This window comes from Rhinolophus sinicus, linkage group LG15 (genome assembly GCF_036562045.2).
Source record: "Rhinolophus sinicus isolate RSC01 linkage group LG15, ASM3656204v1, whole genome shotgun sequence".
Taxonomy (NCBI): domain Eukaryota; kingdom Metazoa; phylum Chordata; class Mammalia; order Chiroptera; family Rhinolophidae; genus Rhinolophus; species Rhinolophus sinicus.
This window is the reverse complement of record NC_133764.1, coordinates 13211424-13226187: the sequence shown is the minus strand read 5'-3', so window position 1 is coordinate 13226187 and position 14764 is coordinate 13211424.

The window sequence follows — 14764 nt, the reverse complement described above, 5'->3', positions numbered from 1 at the left end:
GAGGCTAGCTGGTGTGGTGGGGAGGGGAGGCTATCAAGGAAATGACAGGCAGGAGTACTACATACGTCATCCACGTGGGTAATTAAATCTCCAAGAAAGAGGGCCAAAGTAGGATGAAGAGAAAGGCAATGAAACAGGAGCCAAACTCACTGGTGAATGTATCCACAGATAATGGGAATAAAGGGAGCAATAAATGGTACAACTTGATGGCATTAACCTCAAAAGAGTTAGGATTAGGGGGAAGAAAAGGAGGAGAAAAGATTGGAAAGCAGCAATGGGGCACAAGAAGATGCTAAGCCTGCGAGTCCTGAGATCCATGAGACGTGACAGAAGACAGCCTTCCCTCGAGAGGGCTGAGGGAACTGCGCTCTTACAAGACATCCAGGTTGAGACAAAGCCAGGAGACAGAGAACTGTCCCTTGAGCACCTCAAACTGCCGTGAGTAGAGCCCATCATCTTCTCCCCATACCTGCTCTGTTACAAACAGCGTTACCCAATCGCCTGAGTCAGAAACAGGAACGTCAGCCTTGGTGCTCCTCCTTTCTTACCCCGACATCTGATCGATCACCAAGGCCTAAGTGTTTCCTCCTCCCCATTCCCGTGGACGCGCTTTAATCCAAACTCAGATGCCTGCCACAGCTCCGTAAGGGGCTCCTGACCACTGGTCTTGACCCTCCTTCCCCTCACGTATTTTCTGCAGCCACAGCAAAACTTTCAAAATGAAAACCTACTATCCCATACCTACTTAAAACTCTTCCGTTGGCTTTCAACTGTTTTAGGATGAGGTCTAAGCTCCCCAATGTGGTTCAGTTGCCCTTCAGAGCCTAGTCTCCAGGAGCTCCTTACCTTCATCCTGATGACCACAGCTTGTTCCTCTTCCTGACACTCTCTACTCCTGACACACTTCTTTTCTTTCTTCCAAAAGATCAAGGCTTTTTTTTTCACACCCCTGTGTTTTTCCATGTGCTGTTCCAATAGCCCAGAACACTGTTTTCTGCTACGTGCGTGGCAAAATCCTACTAATTCATCTTTCAGTTTCTTGAAGGAAGCAATTTTCTCCAGAAAATTGCTCAATCTCAAAATTAAAAAATCTTACTCCTGGGGCGACCAGATGGTTCAGTTGGTTAGAGCGCGAGTTCTGAACAACAGGGTTGCTGGTTCGATTCCCACATGGTCAGTGAGCTGCGCCCTCCACAACTAGATTGAAGACAATGAGCTGCTGCTGAGCTGCCAGAGGGGCGGCCAGATGGCTCAGTTGGTTAGAACGTGAGCTCTTACCAACAAGGTTGCTGGTTCAATTCCCACATGGGATGGTGGGCTGCCCCCCCCCCCCCCCCGCAACTAAAGATTGAAAATGGCAACTGGACTTGAAGCTAAGCTGAGCTGCGCCCTCCACAACTAGATTGAAGGACAATGACTTGGAGCTGATGGGCCTTGGAGAAACACACTGTTCCCCAATAAAATTTATTTAAAAAAACAAACCTTCACCTATGTTTTCTATTTCCAGCATGTATTACATCTCCTAGCATTTATCATGCAGTATTGAATTGTTTTTTTCTTTTCAATTGTTAAGCTTTGTGATGGCAGGATTCTATTTTACTCCTCTGTTCTCAGAACTTAATATAATTATGCTACACAGTAGACATTCAACAAATATATTTTGAATGAATGAGTCAATATTATTAAATCAATAATAAGACAATCTTTCAAGATTAATCTAGGCCTAGGCTTATTAAATTTGGGTTTGTGTACCTGGCAGAGGGTAGTACAGAGTGGTGTGCCAAGGTGTTCTTGACACCACAGAATAAGCCTTTCTTGCATTGTTAATTTTACTAATTTTTTAATTAAAAAGTAAAAAAAATAGTTAAAGGAAAATGTATAACTTTAAGTACTTATATTAGAAAAGAAGAAATACTGAAAACTTAACAAATTAAGCATCAATTATAAAAAGTGTTGGGGAGGGTACAGGGAAATTGGAACCCTCATTTATGGTTAATGGAACTATAAAATGGTGCAACCACTGTGGATAACAGACTGGCAAGTTCTCAAAAAGTTAAACATAAAATTGCTATCTTATTCAGCAATTCTACTTCTAGGTAGATACCCAATAGAACTAAAAATATATGAGAAAGGAAGAAAGAAAGAAAGAGAGAGAGAGAGAGAGAGAGAGAGAGAGGAAGAAAGGAAGAGTTTACACAAAAACTTGTACAAGAGTATTCATAGAGTCATTGTTCACTACAGCAAATAAGTGAAAACAACTCAAATGTCCATCAACTAACTAATAAAAAGATAAACAAATGTGTCATATCCACACAATGGAATATTATTCATCCATAAAAAGGAATGATGTTCTGTTACATGCTACAACATAGATGAAACTAGAAAACATTATTCTAACTGAAAGAAGTCAGACACAAAAGGCCACATATTATATGATTCTGTTTATATGAAATACGCAGGATAGGCAAATCTATAGAGACAGAAAGTAAATTAGTTGTTGTCTAAGGATGGGGTTGAAGGGAGAGAAATGGAAGGGAATTGCTGATGAGTACAGAATTATTTTTGGAATGATAAAAATGTTCTGAAATTAATTGTGGTAATGGTTGTACAACTCTGTGAGTATACTAACAACCATTAAATTGTGTACACCTTACATAGGTAAATTGCATGGTATGTAAATTATATATTAGTAAACCTGTTATTAAAAATAATATATGAAAATAAAAGAAAATAATAAAAACAAGAGCACAAAACAGAATATAAACAATAAACAGAAAAACCAGTAAAGAGTAATAACAAAGCCAAAAAATAGTACTTTGAAAAGCCTACTAAAGTTGGCAAACTTGTCCAAGAAAAGAGAAAGCACAAATAAAATTGAGGATGAAAGGAAGCAAAACCACATGGATTACAAAGATAATAGAATTATGAACAACTCTGTGCCGAAAATTTAAAAACTTAGATGAAAAGGATAACTTCCTAGAAAAACATAATTTACCAAAATATAATTTACCAAAAATATAATCAAGAAGTAACAGAAAGCCTAACTAATTCCATTACTATTAAATAAGTGGAATTGGTAATTAAATGTCTTCCTACAAAGAAAACCACGGGCCCAGATGGTTTTACTGATATTTTTACCAAATTTCAAAGATCACATAATTCTAATCTTAGACAAACTATTGTAGAGTAAGGGACAGAGGATACATTTTATAAGATTAGCATAATCTTGATATCAAGACATGATAAGGGCGGTATGAGAAAGGAAAATTGCAGGTCAGTATAAATCATGACCCTAGATGCAAAATCTTAAAGAAAAAAATTAGTGAATCGAATTAGTGTAAAAAGTAGCATATCATGTCCAAGTTGGATATGTCCAGGAAGATAGTCTTGGTTTATCATTAGGAAATCAATTAACATAATTTGCCACATTAATAGATTAAAGGTGGGTGGGAGAGGCATGTAGGTACAGGAAAAGCATGTGATAAAATTCAACATCTACTTTTTATAATAAGTGTTAATAAACTAGGAACAGAGAGGAACTTCCGTAACCTGTTAAATGACAGCTGCAAAAACAAACAAAAAAAAAACATTTTCAGTATAAGTATTTCCCTTAAGAAAAGGAACAAGACAAGTGTGTCCACTATCACCATTTCTGTTCAGCTCTCCTGGAGATCCTGGTGAATGCAATAAGGCAAGAAAGAAAACAATGTTTCAAATGGAAAAGACTTGAATAGTATTTTACCTGAGTAGAGGAGAACAAGACGGTTCAAGGAGAGTGTGAAGCAAACTGAGGAAGACAAACCTGTGTGGTAGAGGGAGAAAAACCCGAAAAAAACTCAAGAGAAACTAAGGAGGATGAAAACCGGGAGAATGAATGGTAGTAAAGGGCAGAATGTTTTCAAGGAGGAAGTGGTCAACATGGAGGTTAAATAAGAAAAAGATTGAAAGAACTGAAATGTCCTTTGTTGACAGAAATGATGGGGGACCTTAGTGAGAGCAGGGTTAGGGAATAGCACAGGCCAAAGCCAGAGATACAGAGACAGGAGCAAATGGGCAATGGCAGTGGAGGAAGTGAGTCAGTGCATATTTATGAGGACCTACTATGTGCTGGTACTATTTTAGGCACTGCTGAGTCAGTGGTGAACAAAAAATAATAAGATCTTCAAAGAGTATATGTTCTAGTGGGAACTGACACTCAGCCAGTAGAGCAGTCAACACACTAAAAAGATAATTGCAGATACTGAGAAGTGCTGTGAAAAAAATAAGGTATCAGGAAAGGCTGACTGGAAAGATTACCTTAGCTAAAGAGTTCAGAGAAGGTTCTCTGAGGTGGTGACATTTGAATTGAGATGTGAATGGTAAGAAGGAGGCAGCCAGGTGATGGCTTAGGGAAGAGTGATTCGGACATAGGGAACAACAAATGAAAAGGCCCCAGGCTGGTATAAGAGCATAAAGAAGGCTTGTGGGGCAGCGGCAAAAGGAATGAGGGCAGAGAATCACAGGCTGTGGCATCAGAGGGAGGCTTCATAGGCTAAGGTGAGGAGAGCATTTTATTCTATTTGCAGTGAGAAGTCTTTGTAGAGTTTGAAGAAGGTGTCTCTCCTCTTTCAAGAAGTTTGACTATGAAAGAGAAAAAAGGCAGGGCAATAGCTCAGGGGAGGGTTAGGTATGCATCACTCTGAAGGCAGAGACTGGGTCTTAAGTTTTATTGACGTTCCCACCTTGTACCCACCCCTCCCAGCTGCTCTCACAGGTTTGAGGAGCAAATCTGTTCCTTTCTAGATCATGATGGAGCAGTAACAAGGCTGCTTAGATGCCTGCAGTGACCCCATGTGTCCCTGGGTGCCTTAGTTCTGCCATCTGTAAAATGGGATGAGACCTGTGTTCCTTCAGAAGGTGCTGAGTGTAAGGCCTTTGGGTGCCCTCAAAGCAAATGTTGTTTGCCAGGCCTCCCAGCTTTCTGCTCACTCTCAGTGCTTGCTGGGCTCCTCACAGTAACACTGGTGGTCCTGTCAGAGAGACTGAAGCCCAGAGAGGGGAAGGGGCCGGCCCAAGTTCCCGAGGAGGCAGAGAGGAATCCAGAGCTGGAACCCAGGCCTCAGCCTTCCTTTCCTGCTGTTCTCACAAAGCACAGGGAGGCCAGAAACAGTGAACTTGAGACTCAGAGCCTGTTAAGATCGAATTCCCAGAAAACCTGACCTCTGCTCACCTGTCCTGGTATTTAGGACTCCAGGAAGTCCTTATCTGTCCCAGGTGTCATCCATCTCTGAGGCCTGCTCCCCTCACCTGCCAGCCTTAGCAACAAGGATGTTGTTGTTGATCTTAGTAAACACACTGATAATGGAGGTGCAGGGGGAGGAGCCAGAGTGTGGAATGACTGACGATAGGTGATTTTTCCAAGAAACATGACTATCAAGGAGTCGAAAGATAGAAGACAGTGGCTAGAAAGTGGGACCAAAGGAGAAGTTTTTGTTGAGTTTTGGTCGCTTGTCTTTTAAGATGAAGAAATTGAAACTAAGCTGGAATTCTGGTAATAAGGAGACAGTGGAAAGGAAGATGATAAAGATTCAGGAGAACAGAAGGTGATGAGTTAAGCAGGGTCCCAAGAAGGGGAAGAGGTATGCCCCAGAGCACAGGTGGTAAAGTAGGTTTTAAATAGGAAGGGGAATACTTTTTCCTCTGTAATTAACTAGAGGGAAGGTGGAAGGAATTCATGTGGATGCAGGTGAGTTTGCAGGTGTGGGGGCAGGAGGCTGGCAGTTCTCCTCTGTGTGCTCCAAGAAATGGGAAGCAAGGCCATCTGCTGAGCATTGAGCACAGGTGGTGGAGAGGGTGAAGAAATAGCCACTGTGCAGAACAGTAGAGACGGGTGACTAGGGCAACAAGGGAGGATGGCCAGGCAAACGTAGAGCCCAGCTGATGTTGGAAGAAATTTATAGTGGTACCAATCTGCCCAGGTGTGTGATTTTTTTTTTCCAGCTGTGTACTCTTGCCCAGATATAGACACAGAGAAGACGGGGCGTTGGGGTAATTAAAGACTAGTGTGACAGAAAGACAACTGGACAAGAGAGTTGAGGATATTGGTGAAAAGGGTGAAGTGATGACTGAAAACTCTTGTTATTTAAAAAACAACTACACTCTTCCAGGCTGATGAGAAAGCGCAGACAAGTTTCTTTAAGTGTGTGTGCATAACACATGCTTAGTAACTTCATGACCTGGGGATCCACATGCTGCAAAACAAAATGTTTGAGAACGGTGATTGGTGCATGTAATGGAATTGGTTACATGGATACCCACCCAGCATCTTTTGATCCCATTTCTTATATTTTGGGAATTTCCCACCCACGAAAATAGATGCCAGGACTTGCCTGCCCAAACTTCTTTACAGCCATGGCCCCAAAAGTGTGACCCGGCCACCAATCAGATGCACCCCATCAGATGTGAGTTCAGGATACAGTGCCATGAGGAAGGTGGCACTGGCCTTGCAGAATCCCTTTTGCTGGCAAGGGTGGCAAGGCTCTCAGAGGCAGTGGGGACAGAGGTCCTAGCAATAGTGACGATGTTCAGGAATTGCTAAGTGAGCTGCTGTGCCGGTGTCCAGTTGTGATGGGGTCCTGTCTCTGCCTTCAAGCAGCCTAGCTATAAAATTGGGATACTATTTCTAGCTCTAGAGCAGTGCTGTCCAATCAAAATCTAGAGTGAGCCACGTAAGTAATTTTAAACTGTCTGATAACCACATTTCTTTTCACATATTTATTTATTTATTTATTTATTTATTCTTTTTTAAGGAGGGTGCAGCTCACATTGGCCCATGTGGGGATCGAACCAGCAACCTTGATGTCGATAGACACATTTTTTAAAAACTAAAAAGGTGAGACCATTTTAATAATGTATTTTATTTAACTCAATATAGCCAAAATATTATTTCAACATTTAATGAACACAAAAAAGTATTCATGAGATAATTTATATTCTTTTTTTATGCTAGTCCTTTGAAATTCAACGTACACTTAAAAGTACATCTCACGTCAGACTGGCCACATTTCAGGTGCTCACGTGCCAAGGCTGTTGTATTGGACCGTTAAGTAGTGCAGATCTAGAGCCTCCCAGCCTGACTGTCTGGCTACCCCAGACATTTTTTTAGCTATCAAATAACCTTCAATAAAGTCCTCTTCTGCTTAAATGCATTAGAAGAAGTGCTGTTATTTGGAACTAAAGATCATTTGGGGAGCTTAACTACAATCAAGAATGAAAGTTTCATTTACAACAACACAGAGGATATTATGCTGAGTGAAATAAGTCAGACTGAGAAAGACAAATACCATAAGATCTCACTTATATGCGGAAACTAAAGAACAGAATAAATGAACAAACAAAACAGAAATAGACTCATAGATACAGAGAACAAACTGATGGTTGCTAGATGGGAGGAGGGTTGAGAGATGGGTGAAAAAGGTGAAGGGATTAGGAAGTACAAATTGGTAGTTAGAAAATAGTCACAGGGATTAAAGTACACTGTGGGGAATATAATCAATAATGTAAAAACTATGTATGGTGTCAGATGGGTACTAGACTTATTGGGGGGATCACTTCACAAATTATATAAATGCCTAACTAGGTGCTGTACACTTGAAACTAATGTAATATTGAATGTCACACTATAATTTAAAAAAAAAAATATGTATATATATAGTGACGGGATGTAAAGTACAGTATAAGGAATATGGTCAATTGTCTTATAGTAACTATGTACGGTGTCAGATGGGTAGTAGACTTGTTAGGGTTATCACTTTGTCAGGTGTGTAAATGTCATCATAAAAAACATTATGATGTTTTGTGTACCTGAAACAAACAAAATGACAAAAAAACAAAAAGAATGAAAACTTCATGAGCATGGGACATTGTCTTTCTTATTTGCCACATATCCCCAAGGCCTGGAAGAATGCCTGGTTCTCACCATTTAACTATTGGCTACATGAATAAAAGAAAGAATGAGATGAATGAATGAGCGAGAGAATGAGAAAATGTTCTTCCCTCAATAAATCCCCCAACATCAATTCTTGACCAAGGCTTTCTTTGACACATTGTCTGGTAGTTGCCGTATCTCTTCATGGCTTTTTCATGATCAGAACCAATCCAGAGCAGCACCTGTGTCTTGTAAGCCTGGCCTTGGTGACCACAGTACCTGGTGTTCTGTGGGCAACAAGGGCAGGAAAACACAAGTTCCCCATAAACAATAGCCTCTGTGAGTAAATGACTGAGTCAATGGCTCATAATGGCCTTGGGTTCTGACCCGGAAGGGAGTGAGGGTGACAAGTGCTCTTACTATGGAAATGGCACACTGCAGCCTGGGACTTTCCAGGGTCCATGGCTCCGGGCACTGGCATTTGATGCCATTTCTCCAGGTCTATAGATGTGCTGTAGACAGTGGAGCGAACAGAAAAGCCCACAGCTGTTTGAACTAAGAAAATCACCCAGACTTTTACAGTTTGTACAGACTGCAGAAGCCCAAGAAGCAGTGGTTCTCTTCCTGGCTGCTGTGATGACAGCCCCCTTGTCCTCCTGGCAGAGGAGGTCCTCTCTGGGGCCACCAGGTGTCTGGATTTTTAGTGCTGTACACTGGCTGGTGAGAAGCAGTGACAGCGCTGAAATCACTTACTTACTTGTGTCTCTTCCCCAAACGACAGTGCTGAGACCAGAGGCTGGCTCTGAAATGTCGACACCTTTACTCCCTGCCCACCAACTCAGCTTTCTCATCTAATGAAAGGGGGACTACAGCCTCATAGGATTCCTGTGAACATTAAATGAGAAAACATAGCTAAAGGCTCAGCATACCACAGATAGTGAGAAATTCCCTCTTGCTTTGTCCTTCAAGGCCTAACACAAGTGGTAGTTTCTACATTGACTTCCTCTAATACATCACCCCCATCTGGACACAAAATCGCCTTCTCTGGAATCCCCAGGCCTTTGCACATTCTTTACAGCGTTACGTATGCGCGCGTGTGCGCGCACACACACACACACACACACACACACACACAAATAAAGGAAACACACAGTTTGATGACCAGGAAGACACTGTGAGTTGATTTCTTAATGGTTCAAATCCTGAGGGCTGTGACTACTGAACTTAAAACTAGGGCCTAGTTTTAAAAAATTGTTCACTCCAAGGGGATCAAAGGAGGCTGATAGATGATGATTCTGTTATACTCCTGACAGTTAAAAATTCACTTATTTACTCTTTCAGACAATCACTGTTTATTCATCGTTCACCTATTTTTCACACATTCACTTGGCAGGTGTGTGCCGATGAGAAAAGGCTGGAGGTGAAGGGCAACCTTGCAGCATTTAGGATCTAATTCCAACTTTATGTGTAGACGCACATCTTGCTCTTAAGAGGTTATCATTCCCAAATTAAATCAAAGGCATTAACAGATTCTGACGGAGATGGAATTTGTGCTTCATTTCTTCCTCAGGACTCACCTTGAATGGTGGTGTCCCCAGCACAGCGTGTTACTCTGGATAGTGCATGTTGAATTTCACAAGAGCAAGATCACACCCATTTATCTTTGACAAAGCCCCATAAACAGTGTACTAAAACACCACCCTCACCCCCACCCCCACCCCCACCACTCCAAAGAAGAAGGCATAACTGCACCTGGTTACCTGGTTAGCTATACTTCGGCAATGGGTATGTTGATACAATGATATGATCAAAACGCAGTCAAAGGAACTGCTGGGCTTACCAATGTGGGGCACTGCCAATGCCACCCTCTGCATCTCTTTGTAGGGAGAGCTTTGGCTGGCTGGAGTCAGCTCTGCCAGCACGGCAGGCCAAAAGTGCAGGAGAACTAACACACCCCTCGGGCCCCCAGCAGTTCTCAGTTGGTGACTGATGGGAGTTGGTATTTATCCCAGCTCATCCCACCTCAGTTGGGAAAATTCTGAGGAGCACATTTTATGCAGGTCCCCAGAGGTCCCTGAGGAACTGAGCCCTGCTGCCCACAGAGGTAACCAGCCTGACGATGCTTTTTACTGGCTGTCTTTTCTTCCTTGCTTCATGTCCCCACTTCTCTACAGGTGTTCCTGGAATCACCTGCCAAATCAACCTCTTGCATTCAAGTGTTTGTCTCAGGGTCTGCTTCCGGGAGCATCCAAACTAAGACAGGGGCACACTGCCAAGTATTAACAAAGCCCCTTGGAAATCCAACTGATACTCATTAGCAGAAGCGGTCTCTCTCTTACCCCATTAAATAATTGAGCCTTGTGGCAAACCCAGAAGAGTTTTTACGCATTTATTGTGAACCTCGTGGGAAGAAAGGGGATTGCAGGGCAAACTTAGTGCATGCTTTATTACTTTCACTTCATTTTGACTCTTTAAGGCAGAGACAGTGTGACATCTACATTTGGGGGTGAGGACTGGGTACAGCCTGGTGTGGTCAGGGTGCCATTGTCTACATAATGAAGGTCATTGTTGGTTGGTTTATAGCTTCTTCCTGCAGTGGCAAAATGCAGGTGCTCTGCAGGTAACAGTCCTGGAGTAAATGGAGATATTGTTCCTGGTTAGGCAGCCTCCAAGCTCAATTCCCTATCCCTCTCAGAGACTGTGTGGGCTGTTTATGTCTTTAAATACATTCATTTGCTACTTAAACCAGTTAGAGTAGATTCTATTCTCTGCAGCTAAGTTCCCTGACAATTATGAGGATTCCATGCTGTAGCTAAATATGTATATGGTGTCTGGTACTGGGAGGGGATCAGTCAAACTCTACCTGTAGCCTCTAGCTTTCCAGGTAGATGACAAATGCTTGTTTTTAATTGTTTATGTAATTTCAAGTTGGAGTTTCCATTCTTTGTGCATAAAAGCATCCAGATTGATTTCTGTGTGTTATCTTCAGTATCTGGTTTCACCTAGATGTAATCAACACATTTTCATAGTCACCTTTTTAAAATTACAGTATAATTGACATACAATAAACGGTACATATTTAAAGTATATAATTTTACCCATGAAACCATCACCTTGAAGATTATCACCTACCCATCACAGCTGAAAGTTTCTTCTAACCCTTTTGTAATCTCTCTCTCTCCATTTCTCTCCTTCCACTCTGTCCTCAGGCAACTTCTGATTCCCTTTCTGTCACTTTCCAGAATTTTACATAAGTGAAACAAAACAGCACACTCTTTGTGGTCTTCTTTCAAACACCAGAATTATTTTGAGATTCCTCCATGTTGTGTGAATCAACAGTTTGTTCCTTTTAATTGTTAAGTAGCATTCCACTATTGGATGGATATACCACAACTTGATTACCCATTCATCTGTTGCTGGATATTTGGATTGTTTTCAACTTGGGGTTATTACCAGTAAAGCTCTTATGAACATTTGTATAAAGTCTTTGTGTGGACACGTTTTCGTATTTCTCGGGTAAGTACCTAAGGAGAGAGAATGGCTGGATTGTGTGGTAGGTGTTTAACTTTTAAAAGAAACTTCCACACTGCTTTGCAAAGTGTTTGCCATTTACATTCCCACCAGCAGCATATTAGAAGTTCCAGTTGCTCCACATCTTTGACAACACTTGGTATGGTCAGTTGTTAACCATTCCAGCACATCGTCGTAGTTTTATTTTGCATTTTCCTGATGACTAGTGATGATATCTTTTTCAAAAGTTTATTTGCTGTCCATAGATCTTTGATGAAGTATCTGTTCAAATTTTTTTGCCCATTTAAAAATATATATATGTCGTTTGTCTACTAATTGAGTTGTAAAAATTCTTCCTATGTTCTGGTTACCAGTCTTTTGTTGGATATGTGTTTGGCAAATACTTTCTCATCTTTGTATTTATTTATTTATTTATTTAAGTTTTTTTTTTTTTTAATTGGGGAAGGGGAGCAGAACTTTATTGGGGAACAGTGTGTACTTCCAGGACTTTTTTTTTCCAAGTCAAGTTGTTGTCCCTTCAATCTTAGTTGTGGAGGGCACAGCTCAGCTCCAGGTCCAGTTGCCGTTGCTAGTTGCAGGGGGTGCAGCCCACCATCCCTTGCGGGAGTTGAACCTGCAACCTTGTGGTTGAGAGGACACGCGCTCCAACCAACTGAGCCATCCGGGAGGCAGCTCAGCTCAAGGTGCCATGTTCAATCTTAGTCGCAGGGGGTGGAGCCCACCATCCCTTGTGGGACTCCAGGAGTTGAACCGGCAATGTTGTGGTTGAGAGCCCACTGGCTCATGTGGGAATTGAACCGGCAGCCTTCTGAGTTAGGAGCACGGAACTCCAACCACCTGAGCCACTAGGCTAGCCCTCATCTTTTCATTTTTGTAACAGTTTTTGGAAGAGCAAAGGCTTTTATTTTGATGAAATCCTAATGTATCTATTTTTTTATTTTATAGTTTGTATTTTTTGTGTCATATTTAAGAATTCTTTGTCAAACTCAAAGTCATTAATATTTTCCTATAAGTTTTATTTTAGAAGTTTTGTAGTCCTAGCTCTTATACTTTTTTAGGCCTATGATCCATTTTGAGTTAATTTTGGTATATGGTGTGAGGCAAAGGTCAAGGTTCATTTATCACAGCAAATATTTATTGTGCACTATTTATTATTATCTGATGTACTACTGACAACAATTCTTTGCAGTAGGTATTATCATGCCCATTTTATAGATGGAGAAACAGAGGCTCAGAGAGTTTAAGTACTTTGTTGCAGTCCTCTCCCCTAAGTTGTTTTGATAGAAATTTGCCTGCAATTCTCCCTACTATGTGCAATTCTCCCTACTCCATTTTCCTATTATTAAAAATGTGAATAAAATTGTGTATCCATTAGGATTCTTTGATTGCAAACAACCAGAATCATCCAGTACTTAACCCTACTGCCTAAGGATGTGTTGGGTACCCTTACGCCAAGAGTTGGGCTGGCTTTCCTAACTAAAGCAGGGCTCAGGTGATGTCCCCAGGCCTTGGCAGGTCTCCATATCTCTCTACTTGGCTCTGCTCTCCTTCTTTTATTAGCTTCCTTCTTAGGCTTCGGGTAGAGGCTAAATGATGGCAGCAGCTTTCAGAGGCAAGGCCCAGCAAGAGGACCATCTGCCTTGTTCCCAGAAACCCCAGTCTCCTGCTTTCCTAGTTTGGACCCTTGGCTTCTGGGGGAACACGCAGGAGAAATGTAGACAAAACCTTTCTGCAATGTACCAGAGGGCTGCATCTTTAAGCCTGTCCACCAACCACCTGCAACACAACCACTTGGGGGCACCTTTCTGGGTAACATGCATCTTTCTGGGCCCAAGCCCCTCTTCTTGCAGGTTGACTATGAGGCACCAAGAGGATGAGTGACTTTGTCAGGTAGTCAGGGCTAATCTAGGACAGAAACGCCAGTCCTTTGGTTCCAAAACCCAGCGAGGAAAAGGAGAGAACAAGGGGCGGGAAATGTGTCCAGCTTTGCCTCCTCCGATTCGCATGTATTTTCTTCCCTTTATCTCCCATTATATGAGAAAAGCACGGTACTGACCCTATCAGGAGCCTGTGGAAGAAGGTGGCCTCCTCTGAGTCTGCTCTGAGGGCTCGGATTGCCGCATCTCACCTCCCAGGGAGGCTCAGTGCAGCGGGCATCTCAGGTCTCCCTGCCTCCCACACAGACATCCTCTGTTAGAGGAGGAGGCCTGGCTGGAGGCAGGAGTTGGGTGGGTCCAGCTGTAACTTGGTGTGAGAGCTGCTCCCTTTGAATGGGCACAGAGAATGGGGAGGAGATTCCAGGTAGATGGCTAAGCTAGGTACAGCCTGATCCAGTAGGGAGGGAGCCAGAGGGAAGCCAAGATCTCGTCAAAGAGGAGAAATGCACCTTTCCTCTGCCACAGAACCTGTTCCACTGCTATCTTTAGCTCCTCCCCCTGGCCGGCCAAGGGCTTCTGTGGGCACAGACAGGTGGGCAGACAGGTGATGGCAGGAGAGAAGCCAAGCCCTGGGGAACTGACATCTGTAGGAGCTGGCAGGGGCCCCGCAGGCGCCTTCAGTTCAGACAGATCCAACTTTGCCCTGGTCACCTGCTCAGGGGCCAGAGGAGTGAGACCCTATCAGGGGATGGGCACTGCTTCCTGGTTTGATCAATGCCATTTTATACTGCCCCCCACGTCCCCAGGCCATCAAAAGTCATCTTATGGCCACTGCACTAGTACTTCTTTGGTTGGTTAGCTGTACGATTTAAGAAAGTGCAAGAATAGTCTTCTGGTCCCAAACTCCCATTGTACGGATGAAAAATTGAGACGTGGGGAGGGGCAAGGCCTGGCCCAGGGCCCTGCAGGTTTTTAATATGCTCATCACCTTCTCTCACGGAATACTATGCTAGAAAAGTTACCTACTTTTAAAGTTATTTTATACATACACATATTATATATATACGCATATATATGAAACATGTATTTCATAATATTTTGCTTAATTTGCTAACATTTCACAAAATTCAAAAGGCACAAAAAAGTAAAACTCTCTCTCTCTGCTCTCCTTGCTCCTCCCATCCTAGGACACTGTTGTTGATTGTTTCTTATTTATCCTTCCAGAGATAGTCTAGACATACCAAAAATCTACATTTTCTTAAATCACAAGCTTTATATGCTATATGCACTATTCTGCACTTTTCTTTTGCACGTAATAAATCTTAGTTAAGACCACTTAATTTTAGTACTTATCTGCCTCATTTTTTCCTAAAAGTACATAATATTTAATTGTATGGCTGGAGCATAATTTATTTAACTAGCTGCCTATTTAAGTTCCAAACTTTAACTA